Genomic DNA, 9,118 nt, shown 5'->3' with positions numbered 1-9,118 from the left:
CTAAAAGTCAATCAAATGCTATCATTTCAAACACATCATTAGCATCCAAAAGCAAAATACTGCGTAATAACCGTCCAGCTTTGCCGCTAAGACAAATCAGTCTTCACTTGCTTTAGACAAGGGTCTGGTTTGGGGCTTCAAAACTCTGATTGCACCTCAGGCACAGTATCAGTTATTAGTATCCTGTCAACATTCCAGACTACATGGACCCATTAGGCTTCAACTGCTGGGAGAGGCATACTTGATTTTGTTAATTGTTCATTCATTTATCCATTTGATATTTCTATATTGGGCACCCACTCTATGGCAGGTATTGTGCTAAACATAGAGGGTACAAAGATGAACTAGGGAGTGACCTTATGCTTGAGAATATTCCAGCTGAGAGGAGAAGTCAGATGGTCCCACAATTACAATTACAATGCTCACAATAGATGCTAAGATAAAGGTAAGAAGAGAGTTCTGTGGGAAGACAACCAGAGCTGGGGTGGGGAGGTTCAGGCAAGTGTTCCTAGAGGAGGTGATGTTAGAGGAAAGTCTTAAAGAGTAAGTAGCAGGTAGATGAGCGCAAAAGGGAAGGAAAGTTTCAAGTTAGAGGGACAGAAATTGGGCAGGCTGGGAAGCGTGAGGAAGTGTGGTGTTTTGAGAAGGGCAAGGAGATGATGAAGCACAAGATACAGATAGATGGGCCACTGGGGAGCCAGGCTGGAGAGGTGTGCTGGACCAGAGCAGGGAGCACTTGCCCCCTACATCAAAGGAGCTGGGGGCCACTACAGAACTTTAAGTAAGGTAGGGATGTGACTGACCCCATCTCCCTCTCTCCTGGATAAATAAGACAAGGTTTATGGATTTTTTTTTTATGAGGAAATCAGTGGGCTCTGTGATTTATTTTCTTAATCCTTCCTCATGCCACGCAGAGGTTCATAAGTAAGGCGCTTCCCAAATTGGGTCCACCAAGCCTCAAATGATTCTGTTTCCTAGTTGACGAATCCAACCAACAGAAGGCAAAGAAGATGAAACTGCTTTCTGAATCTGAGTGGGAGAGGTGGTGGGGAGACTCCCACAACACCACCAGCCCCAGCATCTCTATCTTCCTTTCAACAGCCCTCCCCTCCTCTGCCCTGAGGGCTGCTGCCCAGAACCCACAGAAGTGGGGTGGGGTGGAGTAAGGTGGGGCATAGCTGGCTTTCTGTTGCTCTGGCCAAAAATCCCAGTGAATCCCTGGTACCTTATGAAGAAGGAAAATCCTACATTGGGAGCAAAACAAGCCAGCACACTCTGTGGCTCTAAGTTTGCAACCGAAGCTTTAGCATTTGGTTTTGCCCTGCTCAGTCCCTGGAACCTCGATTCCCCTCCGTGGAAGCATCCCATCGCTAAAAAGCCTTATGGGCTGTGTGAGAAACTCCTTCCTTCTTAAATGGCTGACTGAACAAATTTAACGGAGACTGTTACCCACTGAGTTTGGTATCAAAGCTCTGAGGTCCAGTTTTCTTTGAGTTTTTGCTTTCATCTGGAGTTTCTCGCCCCCTGCCCTCTGCTGCCGTCAGCTGCACAATATCAAACAGCTGGAGTCTGGGCAGCTCCATGATCCAAGTTTCTCAGCCTAACATGTGAGAGGGGTAGAGAGAGAACAGACGGAGGGAATTGAGGAAGGTAGGGGTTTCATGTGGGAATAAATGGGGCCTGTGCTTGCTTCAGATAATCTGATATCTTGAAAAAATGGAATCTCTTAGAAGTCAGCGAGTAATTGACAGATTCCATTTGTCTGGGACTTAAGGAGTGTGCAAAATCAAGCATGCAGCATGGGTTGTAGAAATGGCCTTGGATTACCCTGTTTTCCATTTCTTTGTCCTAGCTTCACAAACTTTTACTAATATAACTGCCATTTATGGAATGTCCACCGAAGGTTATATTAAATATATATATATATATATATATATATATACACACAATGGGCATGCCATGGGAACTGTCAATCAGAAGAAGTGCTGTCCATAAACAATATGGTACCACACGACTCACTAAGAGCCATATACTGAGAGAGATACTTTATATTATTTTTACTTTTCACAGATGAAGAAACTTGGATTCTGGGTGTCCAAGCTCACAAGCTTGTTTAAGACTAGATCCAAACCCAGATTTGTCTTGATTCCACATTCTCCCTTTTCTTATGTCGTCCTCCCGCTAGAGTACCCTTGTCCGTAGGCAGCCTTGAGGGGATCTGGAGACTGGTCCCTTAAAGTCAACAGGACACATGGCCAGTGGGAACGGCTGAGCTGGCAGCGCTGGGCTAGAGAAGTCAGTCCCCAGCCAGCTCAACTTGTACAGGGAGTGGATGGCATTGTACCAGGCTCACCTGTAATTCTGCCTGAACCATGCAATTTAGAGTTTAATTACACGCTGTCTTGCATTGTTTACTAATTGTTGCAGAGGTCAATCTTACACTTTCATTCATCATTCTTCATTCAGTCATCAAATATTTTAGAGCAACTGGGCACATTCCTTCTCCACAGCCCCTGTGATACCCCACATGGAGAGGTAGGCCAACTCAGGTAACTAGTTAATGGCCCACTAAAGAGCAAATGAGGGCTAATTTTCCTAATAATAAATTAAGGAATTCATTTTTTGCATTTAATTTGAAAATATATTGAGATATTGCCTTAATAAATAAAAACTTTTTATATTCAACAGTTAGAATTTGAAACTAGGAAGTCAGATTCACAAATATTTCATTTCTAGCTCCTCTGATCAAGACAAAAAGTCTTTATCCAAACACTAGCTTTGAGAATAGGAATGTATACAAAAGCCAGTTTACTAATTACTGTTGGTACTGTGAATTTCAGTATCTAGCCTTTAATCTTAACTCATCCATCAGAACTGCATTCTCTTAAGGTATACAATCCTTGGACTCTCATATTAATTACAATTAGTAAGTTACCTTAGCTCTTTGAATGCAGTTGGATGCCTCTTTGAAAAAATAGTCATTTGGAAGCGCACAAAAGATTCCTTAATGGCTTGACAGAATTCAAGCATCTTCTAAACATGCCTGTCTTGCTCCACTAAGTAGCTTGTAACTCATGAAACAGATGCAAGGAAACAGCGCATTGCACTAGAAAAACCTCAGGTTTGGGAATTAGTACCACCACTTAGCTGTTGGCGATCTTAGGCAAGTTACTTAATTTTCCCTATCTGTAAAATGGAGATAATCAAACCTAGAGCAAAGGGTTGTTGTGGGGATTCAAGAGTAAATGTACACGCAGAATCCAGCACAGAGGCTGTGAGCAGTAGGTGTCCAATAAAAGCTTATTTCTTAGAGGGTTGTTGGAAAGGTTAAATAAGATCATAAAAACAACTGAGTTCACATCGTCAGCAATTACTGTTCAACTCTTCCCACTTGAGCGTTGTCTCCACTGTAGGGAATATTTGGCAGTTGTTGTCTTTATCTGGTCAGTGCAGTCATCCAAACCGGATAATTCAACCAAGTCTCCACTTGGGGCCTCGGGTTTGATGATCTCATTGTTGTTGAGATCTGTGAGATGAAAACGTACATTGGAGCCGCTAGAGGACAATTTTGCAATACCAACCAAAAGCCTTTAAAATGTTATATCCGTTGATCCCAAACTCCTACTCATAGGAATTCACCCTTAGGAAACAATCAGAATTATAAATAAAGATCTGTGACAAGATGTTTAGTCAACTGTGATGCATGATCATCATAAAAATGGAAACAATCTAAATATATAACAATAGGCGAATGGTTGAATAAATAACCGTCTCTCTCTGATGGAATAGTACACAGCTGTTAAAGTTGAACGTTGGAGAAGATTTAATGACATGGAGAAAATAGTCACATTAGAACGTTAAACTTAAAAAGTGGGATGACAACTTGTATATACAATGAGCAATTTTGCAAAACCAGATAAATCAATGAAGAAACTGGCTCCTGCCTAAGTTACCAAACGCGTAAGGGGAAAAAAAGTACAAAATACTGCATAAAGGTATCCCATTTATGTTGCCTTTTAAAAGTCTTCTAATTCTGATCAATTAGAATCATACACTCTGTGTAGACAAAGTGTGTATTTGTATTGATGAGAAACAAAAACAAGGGAGAAAAATGGTTAGAAAAAACATCACTCTGTTAAGCGTGTCATCCCTGGAGAGTGGATTTAAGGTGATAGTCCCCTTCTTTGTGCTTTTCTGTATTTTCTAAATTTTATTCAATGAACATATTTCAAAATCAGGAAAACAGATTCATATTAAAACAGAAGGAAAATTATCAAGTCCCTATTTCTCTTTGTCTACATCTTGGTAATTTTCTCCCCTCAATTCTCTCCAGATATCCTTCACAACCAAGGAGTTCCCTGTTTATACGATGCAGGCAGAGTGTCAGCAGCACACTGAGTTGAGGACACCGTTCTCTTCGTGTCCTTCACTGGGATTCCTTCCAGTTCCCTCCACACAACTTTAGTGACAGAGTGACTTATATAGACCCACAGTCCTGTGACTGCCCCCCCCAACGTAATAAATGTGACCATCCATACCAAATGGCTCCTCCTTGATGGATGTCCAGAAAGCCCCCAAGAAAGCAAGATGCCAGAGGCAAATCACCGTGAACAGAGTAGAGAGAACAGAAAGCACCTGACCACAAGCCCAGACTCTGTCCACCTGTTCTGAGATGGCTGGGGGCCTAGAGTGGGCTGTGGACTGTTAGGATGGGGAAACTAAGAGCCACGGGAGGGCAGAACTAAGCAAAGAACTTGCTCCAGGCAAAGAGGAGCGTTCAGAGATACAATGTTCTTACAGGAGGAATAATAACAAACACAATTATGTTAATACAAAGAGCCATAAAAACAATAAACACACTTGAGGTGCCAACAGTGGGCAGAATTAAGCCCCCTCAATTCAGCTGTGATCTGCATTCTGTCTAAACACTTTGGGAAAGATGAGCAGCCACAGAACAGCCTGGGATGGAAGGAGGTACAAGGCCACAGGTCTTTCTCCTGGGTAAACGGCGTTGGTTAGGACTGTGATCTTTGTTTTCTGTCGTGCTCTGACTCATTGACTTAGAGCCCAGGGCGAGACCCAAAGGCAAGAATGGAGGGAATGGAGAGTCCTAGGAGGAAGCCCTGGGAAGAAGACAACATGAAGGGGTAAGGGACATCTTTGAGATGTTGAACAATGAATAGTGTATATAAGAATATAGAAGAAGCAATCTGAGAACTTCATGCATCCTGTTCTCATTGGAATCCTGCATGGCCAATGGAAGCGGTCTTGGAAGGCATCTCTGAAAAACAGACAGCTGCATCCTTTGCTTGGGACTCTGGGGAGAGGTAGTGTTTTCACTGCACTGGAAGGCTGGCTGGCCCGTTCCCTTGAGGAATTAAGAGTTTGGTACCCAGGGTGGACCCTAGGCCTTGTAGTCCTGAATTGTGCCTCAGAAGGACAATAAGAAGGTGGAAGCTAACATGGTCATTGAATGGGGAAAAAATAGGTCTTGGAGAATGTGGGGGTGGTGGAATGCTGGAGATTAAAACAGAAGGAAAGTGGGAGGGAGGGAATTGGAGAGGAAAGAATACAGGCGCAGAATTCAAAGGGGGGAGTTCATAGTCTTTCTCACCTTCTTGTTGAAAAGGAATCATCCCCTTTATCCATTTTGCCACAGAGACATGCCCAAGAATCCAGGTGCATGAAGCTGAAAGTACCAGATAAATCAATAAAGAAACTGGCTCCTGCCTGAATTACCAAATGTCTGAGGAAAAAAAAAATAGTACAACATGTTGAATAAAATAGGTTTATGTTGCCCTTTTAAATGTCTTTTGATTCAGATTTAGTTAAAAATCACATACTCAGTGTGAAGCGTGTATTTTTACTGATGAGAAACAAAAGAAAACAAAATTGAGGCCCAGAAAGGTTAAGTAACCTTCTCAAAGTCACACAGAGGCTTCCTGATCCCAGTGCAGCCATCCTGCCTCAGACCGGAGACAGCACCTTCATCCGCCCCACTCTTGGCCTGCCTGACCCATCCCGGGACAGCTGCCTTCCAGCTTTGCCACAAACTAGAGATTCGCTTTGAACAAATGCCTTAGTCCTTCTGAGTCTTGGTTTCCTCAACTGCGATAGAAAGGTATGGACTGGGGGACCCTTCACAATCTGTTTCATCCCCAAAGAATAAGAAAGGGACCCAGGTCCAACTCAGCCTGTTTGACTTCTCAATACAGGGGAAGGCTGGTTTTTACTTTTTTTATTTTTTGAAGAAGATGAGCCCCGAGCTAACATCTGCTGCCAATCCTCCTCTTTTTGCTGAGGAAGACTAGCCCTGAGCTAACATCCGTGCCCATCTTCCTCCACTTTATATGTGGGACGCCTACCACAGCATGCCTTGACAAGCGGTTTGTAGGTCGGCACCCAGGATCCGAACCAGGGAACCCAGGCTACCAGAGCAGAGCTCGTGCACTTAACCGCTGTGCCACCAGACTGGCCCCAAGAGTGGTTTTTAAAATGTGGCCCTGGACCAGCAGCATTAGCCTCATCTGGGAACTTACTCGAAATGCACATTCTCGGGCCCACCCCAGACCTGCGGAATCAGAAACTCTGGGGCCTGGGCCCTGCAATCTGTGTTTTAATAAGCCCTCCAGGGGGTTCCCACGCAGTTTACGTTTGAGAACCACGACTCTGAATGTTTTCTGCCCAGCGCCAGAGGGAGGGTTTCACACACACAGGCACCCACGGAGGCCACTAACTTTCGTCGGCGGCCACTAGCCGTCCTTGCCCATCCCCCTCTCACCCCTTTCCTCCCTTCTCCAGCCTAGGATGATGAATGGAGGTCAGGGCAGGGCGCTGTCAACGGAGGACGCGGCAAACCCTCCCTCCCCAGCCCAACGGGTGGGACGGGGGCGGCGGCCTTGGGGCTCCCCTAGACTGGTTGCCTTATCGTTTTGGCGACAGCCGCTGCCCTACTTTTTTGGGGGGGAGGGGCACGTTTAATAACAGAAACTTTGTTTTTAATCATCTATCCAATAGTTGTAGAATGAAGGAGACTACTGAGAGGTGGGTGTCAGAAGAAGGGTTGGGGAGAAGAGGCTGAGCGAGAGGAGGGAAGGACAGCGCCTGAGAGCAGGGTCTGAGGGGAAGCTACAGAGAAAATAGGGGTTCAGGGGTGCCGTGGGTGTGGGAGAAAGGCAGAGGACATTGTTTTTGGAGCCGGAAAGAAAGAGAAGTTGGGGAGAGCGCGGGACTAAGGCGCAACAGAAAGAAAATGGGCGTTAGGAGAAAATCGGAGTTTGGGGGACTGTTTTTTTCTTTTCCAGCTTCCTTTCCAAGACTTTTTCTTTGCTCCACTTCGCTCCTCCCCCTCCTCCCCGCCTCCTCTGCTCCCCTCCTCCCCGCCTCGCGCGGCAATGGGAGGCTCCTAGGCAAGAGAAGCAAAAGAAGGAATTGTTTGCGAGTTCAGTCATCCAAAAAAGCTTCTTCCATATGGAGGGACCGGGTGCGCCGGGCGCGGCGTCCCCTGCCTTGTCCTCCTGCTGCCGCCGCCGCCGCGGCCCCCGCTTCCTGCCGCGGGGACCCTGAGCCCGGCCCGCCGGTGTCAGCCGCCGCGCGCACACGCACACGCACACTCACACTCACACTCACACACACGCGCCCGCCGCAGCCCCACGCGCCCTCCCTCCCCGGCCGGCACCTTCTCGGCCCGGGCTCCTTTGTTGCTCCCGCTGCGGCCCGTCTCCCGTTTGGTGTGTCCCCGGGTGTCACTGGGCGGGTTGTGTGTCCGTGCGGCGCGGGGCTGTGTGGCTCTCTCCGCGCCCACCACGCTGGCCCCCGGGCCCCGGCTCGCCCTGCCCGGGAGCCGGCTGCCCCAGAGGTGAGTCACGTCGCTGAAGTTTGTTTTCTTTTCATAAAAAGTTGTGTTTATTTGTTGGTTTGGGGCGGGCGGGGGGCGGCCGCAGGCCGGGCGATGCCGGGGAAGCGCCGGCGGGTGGCCGGTGGGCCGCGCGGGCGGAGCGGGGCCGAGCGCTCGGGGCGAGCGGGGCGCGGGGCGCAGAACGGGGACGCGGCGGGCAGCCGGCCCCCCGGGGCACCGCATCTCCCGGCCTGCCGGCGAGGTCCGGCCCGGTTCCCGGAAGCTTCTCGGGGGGAAGAAGGGCCCAGACAGCCTCCCAGACTTGCCCCCGAAGGTTGACACCAGTGCTCCGGCTCCGGGCCGTGGGCAGAAGCCCGCACGGGTGTCGGCACAGACACAGCACCCTTTCGGCCTCTTCGGGGGTGAGGGTTTATCGTGTTGGCGTTTTACAAGGAAAAGACTAAATCTAGGGACGGAGAGGAACCGGAGCGAAACAGCCCCAGAAGAGCATCCCTGGCTGGAAGGGGTGGAAGGGGTGGAAGCGGCGGGGCTGAAGAGGGGTGTCCAGAGGTGTCTGGGGTTGGGGCAGCGGTGAGAGAAAGAGAGAGAGAGAGAGAGAGAGTGTGTGTGAGTGTGTGCTTGCGTGTGCGTGTTCGCGCGTGCGGCGTCCTCCTGGGGTCGTGCTCTTGGTGGTTTTGTTTGTGTAACTGAGAAGGTGGGGAAATGAACCCTGGAACAAGTGGGAAGGGGCTGTGGGGAGGGGCAAGGAACCCGGGAAGAATTTCCTGCTGGCGTTGGGAAGGGCCTGCTTAACTTTCAGGATGCCCAGTGCTGCTTTGCTTTTCCAGGTGACAGGAGAATTTTGAGGGGTGGGAGGCAGGCGGATCGTGGAGGAGGAGCCCTGAGGATTGGTTTTGTTCCGTTGTGTTTTGGGGACGGGGTGGCAGTGGCAGAGTTACTTGAAAGGTTGTTGTGTTCCTCCAGAGATGTGGCAGTAGAGCTAAGAATACCCAAACCGCACACCAGCGATCCTAAACAGGCACTTGCTGGGTGTGGTGGGGTGTTCTGCCTCCCCATCCCTCCGCAGCAAGTTCAAATGGGTTCGCAGAAGTTTTTGACCCACAGATCACCTCTTTGCGTGGATGGAGTGAAAGGTATATTTTGGATTCAGGCGCTTGTGCCCCCTCCAAGTGTCCTGTACCCAGCTCACGTTTGTCACCTAGTTCTTTGTTGCTCAGAGCTTTGCAAACATCAGCCATTGAATGAATTGTAATTTTTGAA

The 9,118-nt window shown here is 48.3% G+C and overlaps 1 protein-coding gene and 1 long non-coding RNA gene across 14 annotated transcripts in view; one reads left to right on the top strand and one right to left on the bottom strand.

Annotated features, from left to right (window-relative positions):
• Positions 1-3,282: 3,282 nt before the first annotated feature.
• LOC111769095 (uncharacterized) lies at positions 3,283-8,005 on the bottom strand. 2 transcript variants are annotated; one of them, XR_002801858.2, is made up of 3 exons: positions 7,679-8,005; positions 5,615-5,746; positions 3,283-3,526 (listed from the first exon to the last, which is right to left on the bottom strand). It is a non-coding gene; the product is annotated as an uncharacterized lncRNA (long non-coding RNA). The 2 variants fall into 2 exon arrangements; XR_002801857.2 differs by having other exon boundaries at positions 5,615-5,689; positions 7,679-7,816.
• BOC (BOC cell adhesion associated, oncogene regulated) overlaps positions 7,720-9,118 on the top strand; it is a 71,484-nt gene continuing 70,085 nt past the window's right edge. For 9 of the 12 annotated variants that reach the window (XM_023623774.2, XM_023623770.2, XM_023623772.2 and 6 more), the window contains exon 1: positions 7,720-7,858. The gene's annotated coding sequence lies outside the window, so the exon portion shown is untranslated. Of the gene's footprint in view, positions 7,859-8,022; positions 8,260-9,118 lie in introns of those variants that run through there. The other 3 variants (XM_070243824.1, XM_014732885.3, XM_070243820.1) reach the window with 2 other exon arrangements.

This window comes from Equus caballus, chromosome 19 (assembly GCF_041296265.1).
Source record: "Equus caballus isolate H_3958 breed thoroughbred chromosome 19, TB-T2T, whole genome shotgun sequence".
In the NCBI taxonomy this organism is placed as follows: Eukaryota; Metazoa; Chordata; class Mammalia; order Perissodactyla; family Equidae; genus Equus; species Equus caballus.
This window is presented reverse-complemented; position numbering and strand designations above follow the sequence as displayed.